Here is a 9,622-nt window from a genome sequence, read left to right as displayed (position 1 = left end):
AGAGTGGGAGAGTAGAGGCTGAAGAAAAGCCGGGGAGGGCCTGGGGCCGGCCCTGGGGGACAGACCTCAGGATTGCCACCACTCCCAGCTCTGCGCTGGAAAAGCATGGTCACTGCCAGTCCCAAGGGCATGGCCAGGAAGTGGGCGCAAGGTTGTTGATCCTACTCCAGATTGGGCCAGAGCGACTTCCCCTTTCTGGGCAAACTCTCTGCACATTTCAGCCAGAGGCTGCTTTCACCTAGGAAAGCCCCTGAGACTCGAGCTGGAGGGAGCTGGTCCTTGCCTTCTGTGCTGAGATTTGGACTAGAGCACAGAGGAAAAATTCCTGTCCCCAAAACCCCTTTGAAGAGAGAAGGGCATTTGACATGCCAAAGGCACTCTCAAGCGCCTCCTTGAAAATTAGGGGGGTTGTTACTACTAAAAGCTGTCAGTGCAGTGCTTTGTAATAGAGCATGTTTCAGCCTTCTGATTTTCAATTTGCAAATTAACCAACTGTCCGTCATCTCCCTCTCTTGACTTGTTGGAAAATTGGGCATCGGTTCCTTTAAACATGGAACATTTCCTTTTAGAGTGAGTCATTATCTGGCTCCTGTTTCAAGAATGAAGTTTACTCTGTAATTCTTCCTGTGGAGGAATTGTCTGCCTCGTTTTCTGATGACCAGATGCGGCCCTTCCTTCTGTGGAGGGTGATGTTTTCACAGGTCTGTCTTCGTTGGTCTCCTGTGATTTTTTAAGCTCTGCTGAGTGCTTTGGCAGGTTTTCAATGTGGACAGCAAAGAGCCATGCACTGCTGGTGCGTGGAAGATGCAACAGGAAGTGAGTCCTCTGAGAGGGGCAGAGTCCTGCGGGGTAAATCGAAAGTAAAAGAGCGCGTCTTCCTGGAGGCTTTTCCATTCCCCGCCTCGTTTGGGGTTTTTCTGCAGTGTGGACGAGGGCTGGGGTTTGAGTGTGCGGGGTTAGGCAGCGTGGGCGACCTGCCGCGGGGGCGCTGGTGAGGCGCTGGCGCCTGGAGATGGGAGCAGGTGAGTGCGGGCCCAGGCGACCGCTCGGCGGGAAGGGCCGGGCCGCCGCGGCCTCCCCTCCCGGGGCTGTGAGCCCCGGGGCCCCTCCAGGGCCTGCGGGGGGCGGGCTCCCGCGGCGCTCGCCTCCAGCCTGCTTTTGCATTCTGGGAAACCGCAGTTCCAATTTCGGCCTGTCTGCTCCTGCCTCTTCTTGGAGAGTTTGGACGGCTTCATTGACGTCCTTCCGTTCGGCCTCACCCTTGGACAGAAGTTGGAGTTAAGCAGCTCTCACGTCTGGATCCTGCGTGGCCCTGGCTCTCTAAGACTCACTGCCCACTCCCCCCCACCTCCCACATTTTACTTCCTCTTATTTCCCCACCCCACTTGCCATCCCCCTCACTTGCTCCCCAAAGGGAATTCCAATACCGTTAATATATTCCCGAATTTTTCTATATCTTTGCAGTATGTATTGTTTTCTCTGTGTACTCTTTTTTTTTTTTTTTTTTTTTTTAACTGTGTGACCTAGGGTAAGTAAGTGATTTCGGTGTCTCTCTTTCCTCACCATTCAATGTGGTCAACATTAGCTCATGAGGTGATTGTGAGGATTCAAGGCCACAAAAGGGGGAAATCACTTACCAATGTGACAGGCACACTAAGCACTCAGTGTTAGCAGTTATTATTATATAGTAGCAGTATTGCACATTGTGCTTTGCTCACTCAATTTCTTATTTTTTCACGTTTTAAGTTCTATTTTGCCAGCTCCCAGTTTCTCACTGCTACATGGTATTCCAAGATGCACAGTCTCCACAGATCCTAGATAAGGACCTGTGGAGGAGCTTGTGCGAGATGTGGTCCAGGAGGAGGGTTGCTGTCACGGCGCGTGTGCATGCTTGATCAGACCAAGCACACCAGCTTGCCCTCAGGCTTCCACTTCCCCACGTGCCCACCAGTCCTCGGTCTGATCCAACTTGCCTATGTGCTCGGTGTGACGTGGGTGTCTAGTTGCTTTATTTTGCATTTTCCAGTGTACTAATGAGTTTGAGCATCGCTTTCTAACATTTACCATATTTGAGGACCCCATCAGGAAACTCCCTGTTCATATCCATTGCCCTTCCGCAGGATTTCTTTGACTTGGCAATTTGCAGAGAACCATTGCATGCTCCAGCTATTGCTGCTTCCTTTGTTTTATTAATAGATGTGGCTGATCCAGGGGACACATGAAAGATGAAGTCCCTGCCCTCTTGAAGCTCACAGCCTAGGCCAGCAAATAGTCACAAAACAGTGGGACGAATGTGGGATGTAGTCTGCCTAGGATGCTAGGAAAGCACCAAGGAAGACGCGGGGAACACCTCCTGCTGTTAGGAATTGGCCACTACCAGGTTTTCATTCTGTTGCCGTCAGTGTCTACCGGACAAAGTCAAGTCTAGCATTGGTGTCACTATGTCACTGTTACCTCCCACACTACAGGGGAAGAGGGACTTTCAGACACCTCATTTCAGACACCTCATTTACTCTTTCACCTATAAGACAGGTCCCTGCCTTTGGAAGGCTTATATTTCCATTTGGAGAAAGGCAAAACGTAGTTTCAAAGAAGATAGGTATTTTAAAATTTTTTCCTACTTTTATAACATCAGAACCTACCTGACTCACAGAATGCAGGTAGGGCTTTGTGTGTGTTTTGTTCACTGTTAGATCCCCAAGGCCAAATCCAAAGTCCTCAATAAACGTTGGTTGAATTAAAAAAAAAAAAATTATAGTCTTAATGATGAACCCAGAAAAATCTGTAAAACTCTGAAATAAGAAAAGGAAGGGTTCGTTGTTACCATTCAGCCAACTTTCTTGTTTTGAAAGATGGAAATGAAGCCCCAAAGGTGAAAGCACTCATCTGAAAGGCACACAAAGCTCAAGGAACCAGGCACACTGCCCAGGTTTCTGCACCCTGATCATGGCCGCTCTTGCAGGTCTAAAAAAAGGTGTGCTGCTCAAACAGCTCAGAGTCCAACCCAGCTTTGTGACTCAGGAGTTTCGTCAAACAGGAAGTTTAGCGGGCTAGGCCCTCGTTCTTTCATTTGACTTTTTCTCTCATTTCAGATGCACAGGCAGTGGGGAAGAGGCCCCTGAAGAGGCCGCCAACATTGTGAGGATCCAGGATTTGCCTCTTTGGTAAGATCAGCTGGACCTTTTGGGAGGAAGGCCTTTGATTCTAGAATTTTCTAGGCTGCTGGGGGTTGGGGGGATCAGCAAAAGACTTTGCTGCTGCAGAGACCCACCGACCAACACTTGCATGCACACACGCACAGAGGGGCACATGGTCCTAGTAATTAGTTTTGAATTACATTCATTTATTATTTAAGAAAAAAGAAGATACAGAACAGTGCAGAGCGTAATGTAAAGGGAAACAGACTCACAAAAGCAGAGAGCTATACTCCTGGGAATCAGCATTTGCAAGTGCGGTTATGAAGGTCACTGAAAGGTACGGGGTTAGCTCTAAGTTCTGTTGAGGTTCGAAGGCCTTTATGGGGTTGTGGGAAAGCCCTGGCTGTGGGTCCCTGACGTGGACCGTGTGTGTCTGTCAGGATCCGGGGAGCCCACAGCGCGAGGTGGCTGGTGTGGAAGAAGCAACACCCCTGCTTGAGGTTTTGAGCCTGAGGGTGATTTTCAGTAACTCCCAAGCTTGGAATGAGATGTGGATTTTCCTCTCGGAAAATTATTGTGCTTTTTCAGCTTTCCACTAGTGTTTCTTACCTCCAGAGGAGCTAGGGTGCTGCTGGAATACTATGGAATGTCTGCTTGTAATTAAACAAGATGTATTTGCAGTTCAATTGTGGTAAGACAATAGTAGAGTTGGGACTCTGGAATGAGATGAGGAGATTCTAATCCAGACTTCAGCACTTTCTGACTTGGCTTGTAAGGTGCTGACCCTCTCTCTACCATTGCGGATTTGTTAAGAACTCCTGTTTGTTTGTTTGTTTTGTTTGTGGGTGGGTTTTTTTTTCCTTTCAAAAAATTAGATAATTTTAATCGTTAAAAATATTATGATTGAGTGTCTTCCTTAAATTCCTTTTGTGGCTTCTGACTGCATTTAGAATAAAAGCTAAATATTTACAGGGCCTGTCACTGAAACCCTTGAGTGACACGCTTTAATCTGAGCCTTGACTGTCCCACTTACTAGCTTGGGTACTTTACCAAACCTCCTTCTAAGCCTTGATTTTTCATAATTGTAAAGTGGGGACCAGAGTAGCAATTTCTTCACAGGCACAGTAAAATAAGACAGGAAAAATATTTTTATGTTTATATGGATATATATGTTATAAATACATATCATATAATATAAACTTTTATTTATTTACATAGACATGCCTTTGGATATAAATGTATTATATAAAATATATATATGCTTATAAATACTAAGTAATATAAATAGATTTATATAGATTTATTATTTAATAGATATTATAGCATATGCATATTATATGGAAAATACTTAAATGTATATATTTACAAATTTTAAAATTATATATATTATCTATATATTTATATGTAGATGTAGATGTATGTATTTGTGTTTAAAATAATATGTGAATAAAGTTGGGGGAAAAAGAAAACCCGACCACATGTGACCAAAGGCCTACTTCCAAATGGTGAGTTAAGTGATTTTTATTTTCTTTTTTATACTTTTCTGCACTTTCTCTGAGGGGTGTTACTTTTACTATTTTCAAGATCGGGAAAAAATATGACAATCAATGGTATTTAAAAATATTAACCTAACAAATTTTTACCCCATGAACTTTTACTATTTTTAAGATCAGAACAAACAAAGCGATAAATGCTCTTTTAAAAATATTCACCTAACAGTTTTTAGCCCATGAGCTCGCAGTGATCTAGGTCCCACAAGGCAAGGACCACGGTAGGGTCCTGTCTCCACAGAGCTGATGGCCTGGAGGTGGACTTGTTCCCTGCTTGGTCTCCCTGGGCAGGGGCTTGCTCCCAGGCCTGGACACTCTATCTAGAGAGTGCATGGCCCAAACATGAAATAAGACAGACCTTAAATACCCGAATATCCAAAGATTAGATGTGATTCTATTAGCAATTGGGAGCCATTGAAGGAATTTAGGAAGGAAGACATGCAAGCATACTTTTTTAAAGATCAAATTTATATACTTTTTTAAAAGACCTAAAAAACCAAAAACCAAAAACAGAAGTTTTTCTTTTTTTATTAGATATGTTATAGGTTTACAGAAAAATCCTACATAACCTACAAAGGTCCCATCTACCATCCTATTATAAACACCTTGCTTTCGTGTGTTACATTTGTTACAATTCATGAAAGAGCATTTTTATAATTGTACTATTAACTGTAGTCTGTTATTTACAATAGGGTTCACTGTTTTTTACAGTGTTATGTTTTTGTTCTTTAAATTTTTTTATTCTAGGAGCATATATACAACCTATAACCTCACCTTTTAACCACATTCAAATACATACTTCAGTAATGTGCTATCTAGACAACCTGGGTCCCCCCAAAAATGCCTCATTAGCTTTTGCCTTATAAGTATCAATTTTGATATGATGTAAAAATCACTTAAAAAGCGCCGTCACATTATTGCAAAGATAATTAAAAGAGTAAGACGAGCTGGCTGCAGAGAACAGGAGCCAAGTTTTGATCACATTATATTGAAACTGTAATCATGGGCTTGGATTGGATCATGTTTTTCATTATATATTGTCAGAAAATACTATCGAATATGTAACAAGAGCCTTAAACCTGTTTATTTGTTTCACCCAGTAAAACTACTTATAGGAAACTATTCTAAATTATCAGAATTGTATACGATATTTATATTTTAAGATCATTCTAAATCAGGGACTGGTTACATAAATTATGATCCATCCACACAGATATTAAAACCATGCTATCGAAGAGAAAATTAGAACATCAAGATGTACTTATAATATTATTACTGGAGAAATCCACTCATACTAAATATGGTATGTTTAATTATGGAGGGAAATATATATGCATAGAATGTTTGGTAGGAAAGGCAGCAAAATATTATTGTTTATTTTCAAATCGTGGAATTATAATTTTTTTCCTCTTTGTCTTTTTTGTCTTTTCCAAAATGAATACACTAAGCATTGTTATCATCAGAAAAAATAATTGTGGAGGGAGAAAAGAAGGTTCTGCTTTCACTTGATTCTTAGGTTGATTTTATTTTAAAGTGAGATTTGAACAGTAGTTAAATGATTTAAAAATTTAATGGAACTAAATAGGACTGGACCTTGTTTAGATTCTGTCTGGATGTGAATACACATGGGTCTTTAAATAGAAACTTTCATTCAGATAGATGTACTTTCAGAATAAGTTAATGGTAAAAATTCAAACTGTACAGATGTGACTGCCCAAAAAGGTATAGAGTGAAGAGCAGGTCCACCTTCCATGTCTAGTCTAATCCCAGGCCTCGAATTCCTCCCTCTTGAGCCAGCCACTATAGGCAGCTTCCCGGTTTTTTTGAGATCTTATGTGAATACATAATTATGTGCATCAATTAAGAATGCATCAGGAAGATCACAGTTATGCAGCCATGCTCCTCTCCCCATTCTTCTTCATATCCGAACAGAATTCCACTGGGTATGATTAATAGCTTATTTAACTTTTTATACTAATAGAGAGTTGTTTCTGCTCTTTTGTTACTTCGGGCAATACTGCAATGAATAATAGCCTTGTCCATATTTTCAAGTACATTTCTGTTTAAGCTAATGTAAGAAAACCAATGGAGGTTAAGTGGTGGGGTCAAAGGATATATGCATTTTCTATTTTGATAGATACTGCCAAATTATCTATCAGTTTTTATTTCCACCATTTTACAATACTATATGTTATGTTTTTTGTGCTTTGTCAATTTGGTAGGTGAAAAATGTAATTTTAATTTGCCTTGTCTTCTTATTTCAACTTATTTTCATATTTTGAAAAGTTATCAGTTAAAAAAAGTAAGACCACTGCTACTTCCTTTTCTCTGAACTGTCTGCTCATGTTCCTTACCTTGTATGTGTTTGTTACTGCTCTCACTCTCTTTTTAAAAAACTGACTTATAGGAGCTCTATTTTAAGAAAATTTGCCCCTTTTGCATTTTTTCCCCATTGCTAGGTTTATTTACTTTTTTAAAACTTTGTTTCAGGCAGTTTTGTAGAATGTTTTAGTCATTATTTAAGGAAATTTATCAATCTTTTCTTTAATGGCTTCCAGGATTTGTGTTCTACTTAGAAATGTTTTCACCATTGCAAGATTAGTCTTAAAAATTCTTCCATGTTTCTTTTCCTAATACTTTAATTTTTAAGATTTGAATCATTTATTCATCTGGACTTTATTGTGATGTAAGGAGCTTGATAAGAATCCATTTCAATTTTTTTTTCTAGAAGTCTGCCTATTGTTTTAATGCCACGTGTTAAAAAGCCACCTAAATGTGGATAGTCCTTTTTGTGGTGTGTTTGATTTGGTTATTTTTCATTGTTAATTTCTAATTTCATTGCATTGCATTGTGGTCAGAGAATATGGACTGTATTATTTCTGCTTGTTGGGAATCTATTAAGATTTCTTTGTGGTCAGTTTTTGTGAATGTTTCCTGTGGGTTTGAAAAGGATGTGTATTTTCTATGGAAAGTAAATGCCTATTAGATAAAAGTTTGTCATTTGTGCCACTCACATTCTCTATAGCCTTATGTTCAGTCTACTAGATTTTGTAGTTTCTAAGAGAGGTACATGAAAGTATTCTGCTATTTTTTGTGTGTGTGGGAAAAACAGTTGTTTCAGTTCTTTCAAGTTCTTTTTAAAATTTAAACTTGTCTGCTACTTTGTTTCTGTTAAGAACATCAGTCTGTGGCCTTCAAGGATCTGTGTTATCTGCCCTTGCTTCCCACAAGGCCTCTTTTCCTGCCCTGCACACAGGGACACACTCAGGCTAGTGTGTTTAACGTTAATTTCATTTACACAAATAATATCTATGAACATTCTCTTTTTCAAACAATCAACATTTTACAGGAAAAGGTAAATTCCCTTTCCTCGTGCCTTCACCCCAAATCCTTATTTTTATCTTCATTCCCCCTTTTATTTTATCCTCTGCCTTTACATATATGTTCCTAGTTGTTGAAAATTTATTGTATATCTTAGGGAATTTTTTTTGGTAGGCAGTATGATTTTTTTTTTATTATTGTAATATATTTTTTCCACTCAATAACATGGCTTGGATAGCTATCCATTTTATTTCAGGAGATGGAGCCAATTACTTTGAGTTGCTACATAATATTCTGCAGTATGACTATACCTTAGTTTGTTTAACCATTCCTTTTTTGAAGGATGTTTTGTTTATTTCTACTTGTTCAGTGTAATACAATGCAGTGGTGAATTTCCATGTATATGTCCCACTGAGCACTTGTGGAAGTGTTTATTCTGTAAAGGGAGTTTTAAGGAATAGGCTTGCTAGTTTGTTCCCTTGTATGCCCAACAGTTTTTGTTTGTTGTATTTGAATTCTTGTTGTTAGGTGCAGGCCACACATTTAATATATGTTTCTTAAATAAAAGTATTTTCATGACTGATTACTTTCGTAGTGAAAGTCTAGGCTCTATAGGCTTCATGAACCCAATGCAATGTATATCCTTCCAAAACATTGTCCCTCAGTTTTCTAAATCAGGAGATATTGTTTAAACAATGATGGAAGCTCTAAATGAATAGGAAAAAATAGTTTTACCCCATAATTCCTATTCTAAGAATTTATCTTAAGGATAATAATCAGAGATATGCACAAAATATATGGAAAAGTCTCTTATTTTTTAATTTTTAAATTTTATTATAAACTTTATTTTTAGGGAAGTTTTATATTACAGAAAAGTTACATTGAAAGTATAGGGGAGTCTCAATAACCCACCCCTTCCCACATTTTCCCCTATTAATAACATCTTACAATAGTGTGGTACATTTGTTACAATTAATGAACAAATATTGAAGCATTGATACTAACTAAGGTCTATAGTTTACACTTATGGTTTACATTTCACACTGTACAGTTTTGACAATGTGTAATGGCCTATATCCACCATTACAATATCATGCAGAACAATTCCAGTGCCCTAAAAATGCCCCCTGTTACACCTATTCTTCCCTCCCCCTGCCCTAGAATCTCTGGTGACCACTATCTTTATTTCAATGGTACAAGTTCTTGTGTTACTACAATAATAATAAGTCTGCTTTGGTCTGTGGTTGTATTTCCTCCTTATGTTTGCTCATTCCTCAATCTTGAGGATTTGGGGATGTTGATGCCCACTCTACTTCAGATTGAGAGGGAGCTTAGATCTTAGGGGGCAGGTGGAAGGAACTGTTTTGCTTGCAAATACTACTTTTAACAATAAATAAATTGAATGTTGCTTAAAATAAATTTTGGTATATCCACATGCTAGAAAATAAAGAAACATTAAAAATGTGCCTTGGAAGAATATTTAGTTATTAAGCAGGGGGAAAAAGGTGTTATACACATGGAAATGCAATCTGATCCTATTTTTATGTAAATATATCTTTGTATATATGTGTGTGATAAGTGATAACTATGACCTTATTATAATTTACTGTATTT

At 39.0% G+C, this 9,622-nt stretch overlaps 1 protein-coding gene across 7 annotated transcripts in view; it reads left to right on the top strand.

Moving 5' to 3' along the window:
* Positions 1–546: 546 nt before the first annotated feature.
* Positions 547–9,622, top strand: part of CASP8 (caspase 8) — a 32,112-nt gene continuing 23,036 nt past the window's right edge. The window contains exons 1-3 of one of the 7 annotated variants that reach the window (XM_071216181.1): positions 570–701; positions 3,093–3,164; positions 3,356–3,474. The gene's annotated coding sequence lies outside the window, so the exon portion shown is untranslated. Of the gene's footprint in view, positions 1,023–2,949; positions 2,975–3,092; positions 3,165–3,355; positions 3,475–9,622 lie in introns of those variants that run through there. The other 6 variants (XM_023588894.3, XM_012525317.3, XM_012525318.4 and 3 more) reach the window with 6 other exon arrangements.

Source organism: Dasypus novemcinctus, chromosome 7, assembly GCF_030445035.2.
Source record: "Dasypus novemcinctus isolate mDasNov1 chromosome 7, mDasNov1.1.hap2, whole genome shotgun sequence".
In the NCBI taxonomy this organism is placed as follows: Eukaryota; Metazoa; Chordata; class Mammalia; order Cingulata; family Dasypodidae; genus Dasypus; species Dasypus novemcinctus.
The sequence above is the reverse complement of the archived record's forward strand: the minus strand, read 5'-3'. Positions and strand labels throughout refer to the sequence as shown.